This window comes from Phocoena phocoena, chromosome 7 (genome assembly GCF_963924675.1).
Source record: "Phocoena phocoena chromosome 7, mPhoPho1.1, whole genome shotgun sequence".
NCBI lineage: Eukaryota > Metazoa > Chordata > Mammalia > Artiodactyla > Phocoenidae > Phocoena > Phocoena phocoena.
The window spans coordinates 87,770,265-87,786,742 of record NC_089225.1 but is presented as its reverse complement, the minus strand read 5'-3'; positions in this window follow the sequence as shown (position 1 = coordinate 87,786,742).

The following is a 16,478-nucleotide window of genomic DNA, read 5'->3' as shown; positions in this document are numbered from 1 at the left end:
CTGGGAAACTAAAATATTTGTGTGACTCGCTTTATTGTGATATATGCTTTATTGTGGTGGTCTGGAACCGAACCTGCAATACCTCCGGGGCACGCTTTTACCAAATATGTTCAGAATTAGGTGTTGGGTGTGTTTTGTTTTAAATAAGAAGACCAGGCTAAGGAATATGATTTCCCATGTTAGGTAAGTGACTGGGTCATTAGTCCTTTTCTGACTGGATATTAAGAGAAAAGGAGGTTTAAAAGGCAAGCTCCCACTTTCACTGTAACAGTGGGAGTAGGAGCATTCAGAGGCATGTTTCTGGCCGACAGGACTGTGGTGGGAAGGGCAAGAGAGCAGAGTGAAGACTCAACCCTGACCTGGGAATGGAGGCTGCTGTGGTGCAAATCCTGCTTATGCAAATTATAATTTGAGACTAAACAAGACCCCTATGTGATTCTCTAAAACAACTATTCCATAATTCAGGAAGGGTCAGAAATATCACAAAAGTCAGCAACCATGTTCATCTTGAGTGAGATCGCTGAGCCAGGCAAGTGCCCTCAGCTGGAGGTGAAAAAAGGGGAAAGCTCACCTGGTGCCACTCGTATGATTTCCTTGTCCACAAAATCTCACCCAGTTCCTCACTGTTTTCTTTTTTTTAAATGCTGGATGGTACGATTTAAGCCAAGCTGAGGGTAAGAATGATTTGAATGAGGTACTCCAGAGACTGTCCAGTGTGACCCTGATTGGTTCATCCAAGTCCATGAATCTGAACCAGGAATGTTGAGTCCTGTGGTCAAAGCTGGGAGATGAGTAAATAAACTCTTGTCCTTCGTTAGGAATAAAAGATGTTTTATTCAACAAAGCAGCATTCCTATTCTCTCAACTTTCTGAGCTTTCAATGAGACAATAGCTCCAAACGGCATAAGAAAACTTGAAACATAAAATACAAAGCAAAGAAATCACCCTTGCCCACATTTATTGAGTAAAAACCTTACTCTTTCAAGGTTGTCATTCCGTTACCTTTTATAAACTTCTCCTTATTATAATAATTTGACAAGGATGAAGTATTTTGACTGAGATCAATTTATTATCCTCCACTCCTGTTGAGAAGAAAAAAAAACCTAAAACTGAAATGCAACTTCAAAGTCACTGAAGTCTCTCTTAACCACAGTAGAAAGATTACATTAAAGCCAGAACCTTTTTTTCATCTGTGTCAAAGATGTGATTATTGGATTGTTTGAGCAAGATATTAAACCAAATGAAATTCTGCTCAAGTGTCAACGCACAAGCTCTACAGGTTTGTTTGTTTTTGTTTTTTGGACAATGGAGACACATTGCAGGTTGACAGCAAATAGAAAAGATAGCTTTTGAAATCGTGTTAGTTTGGTGGGGTCTCCCCTACCATTCCTCCATCAAATGTGCTATCCCATTATTAAGAACTTCCACTCTGCTTTTATGGACTTCATATTCATTCTATTCCTGTCCTAGACGATATGACTTCTGTTCAAATAAGAACTCTTATCTTTACTCCATTATCTAGACTATCTCAAAAGAATCAAGGTATTTTTGCCGCCTATTTTTATGAGACCATTGAAGCCAATTCTTCAACCTGCCTCTCTATACAATCCCTCTAGCAATTTAACATTTTCATAACAATTTTGAGCGATTATTTTCAAATGTTACATATTTTATTGGGTTAACTTCACTCATTTTCTAATTAATAGAAAATCTTTAGTATTGGCATGTAAATTTATAAGGATCCATTAGGTCATTCACATTTAATGGACTTTTTCCAATAATCACATCTACTTTCTTTCCACTTAAGATTCTGTTAATCAATCTGTTCTCTCACCTACTTACCCCCTAAAAAGCCACAAAAATCTTTTGACATGTTCAACTACAAGGAGCTATTCTGAAAAAGCTCTATGTATGTTGATAGTTTTAACTTATGTTTTTGCCCGAAGTGAATAAAAATAAATACAGATAAATTAAAATATTCATATAAAATAGTTTATCTTATAGTCATAAAAATTCTTGAGAAGTTCACTTGGTCTTTTTCTTCTGTCTTCACTGTAGCCATTTATTAAGCCATTTTAGCATATTTATTAGATTCATCCATGTGATTTATACCTTAAAAGAAGTATTTTTCCCCAAAACTTAGCAAACTAGAAAAGGAAGAAAAACTTCTTTAAATTAATAAAGGGTATCTGTTCCTATAATCAACTTTTGTTACACAAACCACCTCAAAACTAGTGGCTTTAAACACAATTTATTATTACCTCTCATGTTACTTTGGGTTGACTGGGACCAGTTGGAGAGTTATCACTTGGAGTTTTGTGGCTGAACTTCGTAGTCATGCAAGATGGCTCACTCACAGGCTGGCAGTTGAGGCTGATGTTGGCTGAGAGGTACCCGGGCCTTTTACCCAGAGAGCCTACACATGGCCTCTTCATCTTGCTTGAGTCTCTCACAGTATGGCCGTCCCCGGGTATTTGCAATTCTTACATGGCTGCTCAGTGGTCTAAGAGTGAAAGTTCCGAGAGACAAGAGGCAGAAGCTGCTAATCTATAAGGGTCCAGGCCAAGGAACCTGATGTTTTCTACCATTCAAAGTTTCACAAATCCCATCCAAATTAAACAGGAGGGGATTTAGAACCCATCTCTTTTTTTTTTTTTTTTTGTGGTGCGCGGGCCTCTCACAGTTGTGGGCTCTCCTGTTGTGGAGCACAGGCTCCAGATGCGCAGGCTCAGTGGCCATGGCTTACGGGCCTAGCTGCTCTGCGGCATGTGGGATCCTCCCAGACCGGGACACGAACCCATGTCCCCTGCATCGGCAGGCGGACTCTCAACCGCTGCACCACCAGGGAAGCCCTAGAACCCATCTCTTAATGGGAAGAGAATGTAGGAATGTGAGGCAGTCTTTAATCCACCATAGCATTTAAGAAAAATCTATGACAAAAAAAAAAAAAAATTTAGAAGTAGTTTAGTTAAAATCAAAAATAAGTCAAAAATTATCTCAACAATATTATTGCTAATAATTAGTTAGGAGGTCCTAACTAATGCAATAAGCAAAGGTAATTAAATATGAGACATAAATATTGAAAAGAAAAATACTGCCATATTTTACAGGCCAAAAAATCATTTCCCTAGAAAATAAAAAACTTGAAAATTCAAACCAATGTTAAAATTCATCAAGATGGGGCTTCCCTGGTGGTGCAGTGGTTGAGAGTCCGCCTGCCAATGCAGGGGACATGGGTCCGTGCCCCGGTCCGGGAAGATCCCACATGACGTGGAGCGGCTTCGCCCGTGAGCCATGGCCGCTGATCCTGCGCGTCCGGAGCCTGTTACTCTGCAACGGGAGAGGCCACAGCAGTAAAAGGCCCGCGTACAGCAAAAACAAACAAACAAACAAAAAATTCATCAAGATGATAAAACAGAATATTGACATATAAAATAGTCTGCTTTTATAACATTTGCAAAACCCAGTTTAGAAATTTAAGGGGAAGAGACACACGATAACAAAAGAAAAGAAAAGAAAAGAAAAGAAAAACCAAAAAAATCCCAAGGCTACAAACTACTTAGTAAAATGCATAACAAGAAATTTCTAAGAACTTTATTCAAAGGCATGAAAGAAAATAAATGAATGGAGATTTATGATATTATTGGAGTACAGTACTGGAGTACTGTTTTTCCTCAAACTAGTCTATAATATAATGCAATCCTAATGAGTAACTTAACAGCATTTTTATTAAATTTATGATGTTTAGATAATTTTTGTAAAATTTGATGTTTATTTTAAAATGCATCAAATGAAAAAGGCAATAATAACCATAAAAGTTTTTTAAGTTTACGGATGCTTACTTATATCTAAATATTCCACAGGTCTACATAAGTACGACTTTGTTTTATGAATGCAGAAAAAAAGGAAAACAATGAAGAATTAAAAAATAAAAGAACAAAACTGACTTATGCACATATGGAAATGTAATACATAGCAAACTGTGGTAATAAGTTAGACTATTCAATAAACAAATCTCAGACAGATTTGAGCATTAAATATGAAAAAGCTGATTAGAAATGAGTGTGGGAAAATATATTTGTTAAATGAACAAAAATTAGGAACTCATGGACATAGATGACAAATAATTAAAATCTTGGTTCACATAGAATCCAAGGTCAAAGTTAAAAGACAATTATTAGAGTAAATGAAATTAGTTACATAGTATGTAATAGACAAATGATTAATATTCTGAATATATAGTAATTTTAATATAAACACAAAATCTCAAACTCTTAATTTATCTCTCCCCACCCTTCCCCCTTTGGAAATGGTGTTTGTTTTCTGTCTGTGAGTCTATTTCTGTTTTGTAAATAAACAGAAATTGTATCATTTTTTAAGTTTCCACATATAAGTGATATCATATGATATTTGTCTTTTTCTGTCTGATTTACAGACAGAGAAATTACAAGTTTCGGATTAACACGTATACACTACTATATATAAAATAAATAAGCAACAAGGACCAACTGTAAAGCACAGGGAACTACATTCAATATCTTTTAATGACCTATAATGGAAAAGAATATGAAAAAGAATATATATATACATATATGTGTGTGTGTGTATGTATAACAGAATCACTTTGCTGTATACCTGAAGCTAATGCAACATTATAAATCAACTATACTATAAAAAATATCAACACAAAACCACATTTGAATGTAGGGTCTTCTAAATAGAAGAAACATAAATAGCCAATCAGCTTACAAATATTTTTGCTGCCATTTAGACATATATATTAAATCAATAATACAAATAAGCACAAAACATTCTATTTTCCTTAGAGATTAAATATTTTCAAATGCTGATAAATATCTTATTATGACATCATGAGGAAAATTACTCTCAAACACTGTCAGTGGGATTATAAATCAACCCAAGTCCTTTTTTGATAATGACTATTACTTTTTTTTGGCCATGCCAAGCAGCATGCGGGATCTTAGTTCCCCTACCAAGGATTGAACCCGTGTCCCCTGCAGTGGAAGTGCAGAGTCTTAACCACTGGACCACCAGGGAAGTCCCGATAATGACTACTGAAATTAAAAATCTACATATTGTTTGAGTCAGCAAGTGGAGTTTTTATGTCTTTCCTAGAAAAATAAATTGGAGAGTCAATATCCTTAGAAGTATAGAAAATTTCAGAAAAAAATGCTATTGGTAGGGAAATTGGTGAATAAATTATAGTCCACTCACACTATGAACTACTATGAAGCAGTTAAAAATGCTTAGCTAGGGCTTCCCTGGTGGCGCAGTGGTTGAGAGTCTGCCTGCCGATGCAGAGGACACGAGTTCGTGTCCCGGTCCGGGAAGATCCCACATGCCGTGGAGCGGCTGGGCCCGTGAGCCATGGCCGCTGAGCCTGTGCGTCCGGAACCTGTGCTCTGCAATGGGAGGGGCCACAACAGTGAGAGGCCCGCGTACCGAAAAAGAAAAAAAAACCAAAAAACTGCTTAGCTAAATTCTTATATGATGTGAAACATGAAGGATGTAGACTGATACATAAAATTGGTCTCTTTTAGTTTTAAAGGGAACACTTTCAATTTAATAAAAAGAAAAGGAAGAAAGGGAGGAAGGAGGAGAGGAAGGGAGGGAAGGAAGTAGGGAGGGAGATGTGGAAGAAGGAAGAGGTGAAGGAGAGAGAAAGAGAGATTAGATGAGAGAACTGGAAATTCAAAAAGAATAATTAAATTTCCCAAAATTACAGTGAAATGAAAGAACTGAAACTTCAAGCACAACTTCCTTCATATGCAGTATCTTTCCACCATATACCAATGATTCAATTGAAAGGAAATAAGAACAGGCATAGCCTACATCAGTAGCATCTGGGAAAGGGCATGATACATCCAGTTGAACTACAGGGTTAGTCCTGGCTTTGGATCCCAACTCTGCCTCTCACTGTGTGTTCTCATAAATGTCACTTGCAATTCTCTGCATTGTGCCTTAACCTACCCCGCCCTTTGGTCATGCTCAGTATTTAGTCTGTTTGTCTGTTGTTTGTATTTAGTCATATTCCCCTATTGTATTAGAAAAAAACCTGCCAAAAAGTTTAAACTGAGTGGTACTTAGTTAACTTCCCTCCCCAACACTGCCAACTCTCTAAGAAGTAATAATGAAAGTTCAGTCCAAATTTTGCTATACTTACAAGGATTAATTCAGTAAATATTTATTAGCAATCAGGTATACCATGTGTATGATTTATTCTGCAAGCCAATGAAACTATCTATCCTGAAATATATAAATTATGAACAGTTTTGCACTGTGTCTCTGTTTCCTCATGTTTAAAAGAGTAATATTAATATGCACCTCAGAATATTAAAATGAATTAGCACTAAATAAGATGCACTTTGTGAATTGGAAAGCACCATTCAAATATTATTGGTATTTTACAACATGAACTTTACCTCATGTCTTGCTATTCTTAAATCAAAATCAGAAAATATTTCTCATTTTTATTACTCAACAATCATATTTTTGTCTTCCCAAACCTTCTAAGCCTACCCTACACCTTTTATTTTATTTTTTCCATTTAAAATATTGCAACGATCCCTTCAACAAATGTATGGGAACAAAATCAATCTCACCTTAGTTCAAATGTTAATTCAACCCTAAGACCTTATTTGATACCATCCAACATGATGTTTTCTTATATTTGCCAAAGAGATTATTCGGACTTTGCTCTAAGGGCAAGTTTTCTTTGCTTTTAGTGATTTCTGCCTTTCTCAAGACTGCAAGGCAAACAAAACATAAAACAACTCATCTAAAGTCCTTCCTTCTTTAATCTTCTCATTTTATTTTTATTTAAAACAAAAAATTGGATATACTGAATTTTATAAATGTAACCTTTAGGTTATCCTACACAATTCTTTTTGAATTTTATAATTCCCTACTGATACTGCTTAAGCACAATCCTTTTGCTATTCCTTCATATCCAGTTATCTATTATTAAAGAAATAACTCCCTTATTCTTCCATCTACTAAAAATATTGTCATTTTGTAAAGACCTTACCAAAAAAATCCAACCAATAGGAAGATTAAACCCAGCCTCATCAAGGTAAATAGACAAGCATCAAAGGGACTAAAATTGTTAAATTTGTCTTATTTCTCATCCCTTTGTCATGGAATTGCTTGTATTTGTTTTCTCTTATATATCAACTGATAGCTGAAGTATTTCCTATTTTTCTTCACTAGCTTTTCCCCCATTCTTCAGCATAAATGCTTAAAATAAACAACTTCTTCCCACATTATACTTGTTGTATGAAGGAAGTCAACCTGAGATGGGATTTTTATTTTTATTTGAAGTAAGTTTGATCACAGTTCATATTCTCTGGGGGGGAAAAGTCTCAGAAAGGACTAGCTTCTCTTTTTTTTTGCGGTACGCGGGCCTCTCTCGTTGCGGAACACAGGCTCCAGACGCGCAGGCTCAGCGGCCATGGCTCACGGACCCAGCCGCTCCGCGGCATGTGGGATCTTCCCGGACCGGGGCATGAACACGTATCCCCTATATCAGCAGGCGGACTCTCAACCACTGCGCCACCAGGGAAGCCCAAGGACTAGCTTCTTTTAAAACAATCTCACTCAGTTGTATGGCAGTAAATCTAATAACTGTCAAACTGTCAGGATAAAATGTCTTACTACCTAAACTTCAACATTTCAGATTAAGCACTTTTCCTTATGAAATATTTTGCTCATAATTTTTCTATAACATTGGTTTATTAAGGTTTAAAAAGTTATTATCTAAAATTTCTATTATACTTAAAAATCTAAGAAAAAATTATTTCAGCTGGATTTTACAACAGTCCTATAAGATATATTGCTATATAATTTTCATTTTTTCTATCACTTTAGGGATCTCAAGCCTAGCGAGTATTAATAAGTTGTTCAGCATTTTGATCAAGTTAGCAACATGGCAGGATTTAAGGTAAAGTTAAACCTTAAACTATGGTATTTGTCTTTCACAACCATAGCAAGCACTGTAGCAATTTATAAGTGTGTGTGTATATATATATATATACACACACGCAGTTATACATATACAAAGTTATAAACTGATATATATATATATGTATGCATATGTTTATGATTAACAAAAAAAAACAGAGTTAGAGCTCCCAAATGCCAAAGTTAGAAAAACTGGGGTAACAAAGTACACTCTTTTAGATTTTTAAAAACACACACACTATTTTTTCTATCTAATTGTTCTATATATTCTTATGAACATAGAATTCTACTTTCTCATGATATGGATATATCTAACCTCATGATCAGAAGTCACTCTGTGTTATTATGAACACACATGAGAAGGTCCTGCTTATTTTATGGAGAAAAAAGATTCCTTTTTTTCCTCACAGCTGTATCAATTGGAAGATTATCTTCTGCATATGAAATAAATTTCATTCATTTATTTCATTCTCATATTTACTCAAAATGTGTTTTTTACTTCTAAGTTTGGCATAGTATTCATGATCTTGATGTTCATGAAATATGTCTAAATCTGAATTAAATGTTTCCTCACATACTACCTTATTTATCTAGACATTACATAAGATCTTAATTAGAATATTAGTATTATGGAGTAAAAGCACTATAGTTATACTCAAAGATTTAAAATACAAAAATTAAAATATTGAAAAATGTCATCAACTGCAAATAAATCGAGATCTTCAACTTCATCACATCAGCCTAAGTCCCCTTTGCCACATGGGATGACATATTCACAGGTCTGGGGAATTAGGCCATGGACAAAGCTTTTAATTATTTTTTTGGTGAGGGAGTCATTATTCTACTTACCACGCTCCTATACAAAGGCTGGATTTCTCTGAGCACTTTGATGGTTAAGGTTAAGCTTTTTCTTTCAGTTTTGAGGGATTGGGGAAAACATTCATTAAGATACAAATGCATTACCTAAAAATAACAGTTTTAAAGTCATATGTAAAGGAGTTAGATGAAGGATAACTCAAGAAAATAAATAAATAAAATGCCATATTTAAAATCCACATTAAAAGTAGAATTGATTTGACACAACCAAATCATTTATGTAGAGGAGAAATTCTAGGCATTCACCCTGAAATCAGAGTTTTTACTCTGATTTCAAAAAGGAAAAGAAATGAAAAATTTGATACAGAAAATGTACAGATTTCAAGATCAAATAAAGGGGCTTAAACACCATTCTCATTAATATTAATATAGTGAGATTAAAAAATCCGCAATTAGCGTTTCCCCAGTGGTGAAGAATCCGCCTGCCAAGGCAGGGGACACAGGTTTGAGCCCTGGCCCGGGAAGAGCCCACATGCCGCGGAGCAACTAAGCCCCGTGCGCCACAACTATTGAGCCTGCGCTCTAGAGCCCCTGAGCCACAACTACTAAAGCCCACGCACCTAGAGCCGGTGCTCCGCAACAAGAGAAGCCACGGCAATGAGAAGCCCGCGCACCGTAACGAAGAGTAGCCGCCACTTGCTGCAACGAAGGAAAGCCCGCGCACAGCAAAGACCCAACAGAGCCAAAAATAAAATAAATAAATAAATTTATTTTTTAAAAAAACCGCAATTACTGTTAAGTCTCTGATTTTATATTCCAAAATCATGCTCACTAAGCATAATAATCTTGTGTAGAGTTTGTGATTTTCAATATCCACATTTAGAATTTTTTCCTAAAAATATATATCAGTATTTCAGTTACATGCACACACATAGCATGTCTTGACATATGCTGTTCTTACTGTTTCTAATTTCCATCTTCTATATTCAGCAGTGTGCTATACATTTTTTCACATGATTTACAGATATGTGTTCCTTACCTTATCATGCTATTCATACTTTATATCTAGTATAAAGAATAAATGACCATGTAATTCATATAAAATTAAAAATTACTCTTAATAGGTATATTACTTCTTGGACACAACTATGAAGTCTGAAACTTGAAGTAGACTGAAAGATATATACAGTACATCATATGTAAGAGTTTTATATTTATGTGTTATTTTAGACTCACGGTAAAATAATATTACTATCGCATGAATGTTTTAAATTTTTTTTACTTTAAATAAAATATTCCCCCGTATTATGTCATCTTTGCAATGGACATTGATTAATCATTAGGAGTTTTTTAATAATCCATTGTGGATCAAAGATCAAAGCTATGATAGAAAGTTGAATATAATTTCTATTTGTAGTTGCAAAAGTGCTCACCAAAAGTCATTCAAAAATAATTTGCAATTTCTTCTTCAGCCAACAGTCTTTAAAAGCAAGTTGATTTCACAAAAGGTGAACATTTTTCATGTTTTTTAGTACTGTGCTTTTCCCTGTCCTTCAATCATATGCAACATCTTGTTCAGAAAGAATGACTTGTGATTTGAATAAAATAATGTTTTATAATGATAAGGTTCTGGTGAGAAAAGAAGAAAAAATGTTAACAAGTAATAACTCCCCCCGAAATCCATTTAACCAAGACATGACTCAGACCAGTGTGGAGTGGCATGCTATGCTGTTTCTTGCTAGCTTGCTTCACCACCTCCCCAGGAAGGTGAACAATTACTGTTAGAAAAAGTGAACATAAAATTATTGTGGGGAAAAGTTAGATTCATAGTTGTGTAAAAGTTCTTTAAGCCTCTGTCAAAGTGGTATGTTTCCTTAAAGTGAACAAAGGAAACCGTAGGACTAATGGCTTTAAATAGTTCTTTTACTTCTACAAAGGTACTTCAGATCTTTCAATCTGTACAGAAATTCTGTAAACAAGTAGACTATTCTTATACAGGCTCAATTCAGCAAATATTTTCCAGAGATAGTTACTGAAATAAAAGTTCAAAGGGCTGTTAATTTTTTGTTTATAAACGTTGAGAGCTGTTATGTTTAATGGTCAAATAAGTTTAAGAAACAATGAATTAAATGAAGTCAATTAGCTGTATTATGAATCCCAAGAGTGGGAAAACTATATCTGTATCTATTTCTGTACCTTTCATCACAAACGCCTTAGAATATGCTCCTCTTTCAAATTCTTAAGATGTTTCATATTGCTAACGTGAACCTTTTATTTTTTATTTTTATTTTTTTTGCGGTACGCGGGCCTCTCACAGTTGTGGCCTCTCCCGTTGCGGAACACAGGCTCCGGACGCGCAGACTCAGTGGCCATGGCTCACGGGCCCAGCCGCTCTGCTGCATGTGGGATCCTCCCGGACAGGGGCACGAACCCGCGTCCCCTGCATCGGCAGGCAGACTCTCAACCACTGCGCCAGCAGGGAAGCCCAACCTTTTATTTTTGTGCATTTTAAATCTACACAAATGTCACCAGGACAGAAAATTCTAAGAATCACATTTCCTTGGAAATGTTAGTTAACATTAAATGACATGAAAGTTGTCAGTGAACTATGTCTTGACAGTCTGTCCTACTCTAAAGTGTAATGGCATTACACAAGAGATACTGAAGTTTTTAAAGTAAATATTTTGAGCAGGACAGTGCATTCTTTTAAAAAGTAGTTATATGAGACAAGACTGCTTAGCTACAAATATTTATGTTGGAGTTTGTAGATGTGATAATGGTATTATTTCTTCTTTGTGTTTGAGATCAACCAAGAGCTATTTATACAAATAAATTTGGCTTGGGTCTGGGGCCACCCTCCGGCCCCTAATGCTTCCTTCACAGGTGTCCTTTGACAACTCCCACCCAAAACTCAATTGCAGAACAGATCTACCGGAAAATCATGATGGGAATTACTGCATTACCTCATACCTACTAGTCCCGTTAGCCCATACAGAGAATGACAGGACTTCAGATTTACTGATGAAGAAACACTTGGGTCTTCTCCAGCTCAAATTGCTGGATAGAAGGTGGAGCAGGGCAGAGCCCACATGCTCTTGGAACAGATAACTCCCAAAGGATCTGAGCCAGGCAAAACTCATTTTCTTTTCCCAGCTTCACTAAATAAGTCAAGGAAAATTTTAATCCTCTAAAGAGAAGTAGATTGGGTGATGGGAGAAGAAGGACAGTGGTCTCTTTGTATAACAGTTTGAAATTTTGTGTATTCTTTCAAATATTTGTAAGTATCTAGATTTTTAATTTTAGCCAAAGTGTTTAGGTACTCATCTATAATTTTGGATATTAATGAACATGATATCATCTTTTTTATGGAAAAATTGAATAGCTAGCTAGGTATTTTGGTGGAGATCACTTAACAAATGGGGTGGGGGATTCTTGGATACTTGAACTCTGTGGCATATGACGCTGAAGCTACGTTTCACACTGGTTTGAGAAAAATGTTCTACTACAATTAAACTAATGCATAACACATGAAAAATTTATCTAGAAAGTTGTTTATTAATCATGAGCTCAAATTAGGAGATGTGGCAAAACCAACAACTACAGAAATGTGACTATTCTTATGGAGAACACGATTGTCTATGAATAATAAATGTATATGACTCAATACATAAGAAATAAGAATTTTTAGTAAAAGATGGAAACATTTCAAATGTTAAAAATTATTTTATTAAAGTCTTTATGAAAAAAATAAGATGGATATAACACATGCTCTGAAATTTCTTATCTTCACATACAAATTCCTGCTGAAGGGACTATGATTAACCAAGATCAGGTTAATTGACTCCTGATTTAATTACTGGTAGCCAGGGAGTGGGTTCATATTGTGTGAACATATGCCTGGGCTTGGGGAGGCGGGGGAGTGTGTGTTGGCTGAGCAGACAATTTTCTCTCTGGGTTGTGAGAGTGCAGATGATTTTTGCTCTTTTTCCATTTGTATATGCATTTTAAATGTTCTTAATAATTAAATGAATAAATTGCAAAAAGATTTTAAAATTTAATATATGATTATTTAAATATCCTCTTTAAATTCAATTAATTTTCTGTACTTTGGTAAAGAAGTATGTTTAGTTCCATGGACTCATGGAACATGCATCTGTATAGTTTCTTTAGTGGGGTTGATAGCTAAACTGAAATATCTGGCCCTTGCTTACATTTTATGATAATCCATATCCTGGTGAAATTTCCGGTTGAAGGCAGAAGTCTTGCTTTCACTGTGACAGGAGTGCTAATGTGAGACGTGGCAAGTATATTCACAGTGTGGACTTTGTATGCCTTAAACTTCAAACCGTGGATACACTTGTACAGTGACATTTTTGAAATGTTTGGGTTTAGTCTACTCTGATTTGATTTTTTCTGGACAATTTTAAGGAACTTTAAGAGAATTAGTTCCAAGGTACTTTGAGAAATTAAGTCACTTTGAGAAATGAATTTCTGCAGTTACTTTAAAATGGAAGTTAGGTAATGAACATATATGATTATGTTCATAAAATACCACAGGATAACAAAAGTTATGCAAGCAGTATATAATATCTAAATTTTAAAAAATGCCCTCAGCCCATTAAATGACAGCTAAAAAATTTGTTTTTACAAACAAGCAAAATCTTCCCAACCATTTTCTGAACTAGAGAAAATAATACTAGGGACAACAATAGTTATAGGTAACACTTATTGGATGCTAACTATGTACAGACTGGTTGCTAATTAACCCTTTTATATGTATGTACTCAGTTAATTCTCCAGCAAGCATATAGGGGTAGGTACTGTCGAGTTCCCATTGTACAGATGAGGAAACTGAGGAACAGAGGTGAAGTAACGTGCCCAAAGTCACACAGCTAGAGTAGATGGAGCCAAAAATTAAACCCAGACATTTAGGCTTCAGTTTCTATATTATTACTTTTTATGCTACAGTAAATGTAATGAGAAATAAATATCAACATTTTAAGCCTTGCTTTCCCTTTTCAAGTTATTCTAAGCAACTAAATAGCGTGGGATATTCTAAGATATCTAATTAAACTGTCACTCTTTTTCCCAAATTCACTCAAAATTTATTCTTTGCCTTTGCATTATTGCCCTTTCTTTGGAGGCATTTTATTAAGTAAGAGTATGGCATGTTAAGTGGTATTTTCTCCCAGGTTAAAATTTTTGGGAAAACAATTCTCCTTAACATTTGTTTGAGAGATTAGATCTGTTGTCAGTAGTTTAAATTATAAATGTTACATGAAAACACATATTTGTACTTCTAATATCTTTTAAATTAACCATTAAGGCAATATTTATATTCTAGCAAGATTTTGTACCTATAGGTGAAGCAAGAAGTTTACAGAATTGTTTAAGAAAAACTAGGAAAGCCCTGGTCTCCAAATTTGACACTCAATACTATAAATCCTAAAACTAATTAATTGCAGATTCATTCCTGCAGATTTATATTCATGCTTAGCTATTGTATTTTAACCACTAACATCATAAAATTTAATAACAAATTCCAAAGGACTAATAAATAAAACCAAAGCTACCTTTCATAATACAGGCTAAGATAATGAAACCATGTACCGTAAGTCTTAAAATCATTAGTGTTTAGTTTAACTGCAGATTAATTTAACAAGTAAAACTTGCCATTTTCAGGAAGTCTAATCTTAGAATAAACCCAGGCTAATTGCAATTGTTTAGTTAAAATAAAAATCAACAAGTATGACACACGTATCTATCTCATGCCTTAATGGAGAGGGTTTGCTGTGAATGGTAGAGGAAACATTCTCTGACCGTTTTAACAAGGATAGTGCTTGCTGCATTTTCCCATATAGCATGTAATACAGTTGTGGTCTGTGGATTTGAGAATGTACTTGTTTAACATTCACAGGCCTGTGCCCATTTACCCCAGGACATGAGTGCCTGGAACAGAGGAGCTTCTCAATAGGCACTTTTGAATAGACAAAAGAAGAAAAAATGAATTGATCAATCTTTCCATCTTTTCTATTAAGAAGAATTTCCAGGTTGGAAATGGCCACACAGAAACAAAGAGAAAGCCCAGAAGAGAAGAGAAATGAGTGAGATAACATATAGCTACTTCAAATGAATGTGAGAGATAGATTTCATTACTAGGTGCTAAAATAAATTTGTCTCTAAAGTCCATTCATTCTTCTTACTGATGTGCCATCTTCATGAAAATATGACACAGAAATTAAAAAAATATATATTTCTGTACCTCACATCCCAAAATTTGAATTTCGTTTGGGATAGAGGTCCAGGAATCTTTATTTTGTAAAAACTTCCCAGTCAGATCTGAGAATCATTGCATAGAGAATGAAGTAGAGGGATCAAGATTCATTTTGTACGTATGGAGATCACATTAACTCCACATGATTTAAAGAAGTGTTGAAGTATTCTCACTGCTTCACATTTGTCACAAAGTGACTGACTGTATATATCATTCTGCTTCAATTACTCCAGTGTTTGAAACAAAAAGTCCAAGAATCCCACATCACGACAGCAATTTCTATTGTTAGTAAAAATTAAACATTCTTAAGTTAAGCCTACTTTTCAGCATCAGATTCCCAGATCCACAATAGAGGATGTCTGTAATACATTGTTTCCTTTTGTCTTTGTCTTAAGTCCTTGTCATCATCAGGATGTCTCTGCACGAAGCTGCCTGATGAATGGCATGGTGAGGAACTTTATATGGTATTATTGCCTTGGCATACAAATAGAAAGGAATGTGAGATTTTAGAGTTTTATCTTGTCAAATCTTTTTATAGCAGCTGAAGGATAGGCATCTAGACATTGTTCTTATGACTTCTGGTAATAAAAATTGGGAGAGTTCAAGCTTCACAGAACTAACTTGTCACAGATAATAGCACTTACCATCCATTCACCTCATACCCAATGTCCTATTTTATTCTAAGTTCTAAGACACTTCATATATATCACTTAATTTTTTCACATAGGATTTCTGTAAGTGGCATGTCTTATTCCTCTATAAACATAAATCATTATTATGGGAAAGAAGGAAATGTAAGTAGATTGAAGCGTAAACCTAAAGCAATCTACATTAGTAGGAAAATGTTCTGGTGATTGTCATTATAGCATGAGGGTATTAATTTTTCCTTTTGTAGTTACAAAACAACGATGTAAAGAAAGTAAATTTATTGTGGTTTTTAATCACATGGGTATCATACATTTTTGGTTGGTCAGTTTGCATAAATATCATTAAAATATTATATTTCTAGCAATTAGATATCAAAGCCACTATGTGACATAATGTTAGGTTGCATGATAGTCTTTCCATATTTTTGAAAGCGTTGAACAAATAAGTTTTTCTGTGTCTGTAGAAGACAGTGAGATTTCCCTTGGGTCCACATTGTGTCCTGCTTGGATATCATTTATGACATTATTTAGGACTTGTGTGAAAAATTTTATATTAACAACACAAAAATTTCTCTTTCTCAGTATTCCTTATATAACATTGCGAAGCACCCTGCTGTTGAATTGCCATTATCATCGTCTTCATCAATATCAAATAAAAATGATTGAAATAAATTTAAATGTATAACAATACTAAGTGAAAGAAGTCAATCTGAAAAGACTATATACTGTATGATTCCAACTATATGACATTTTGGAAAAAG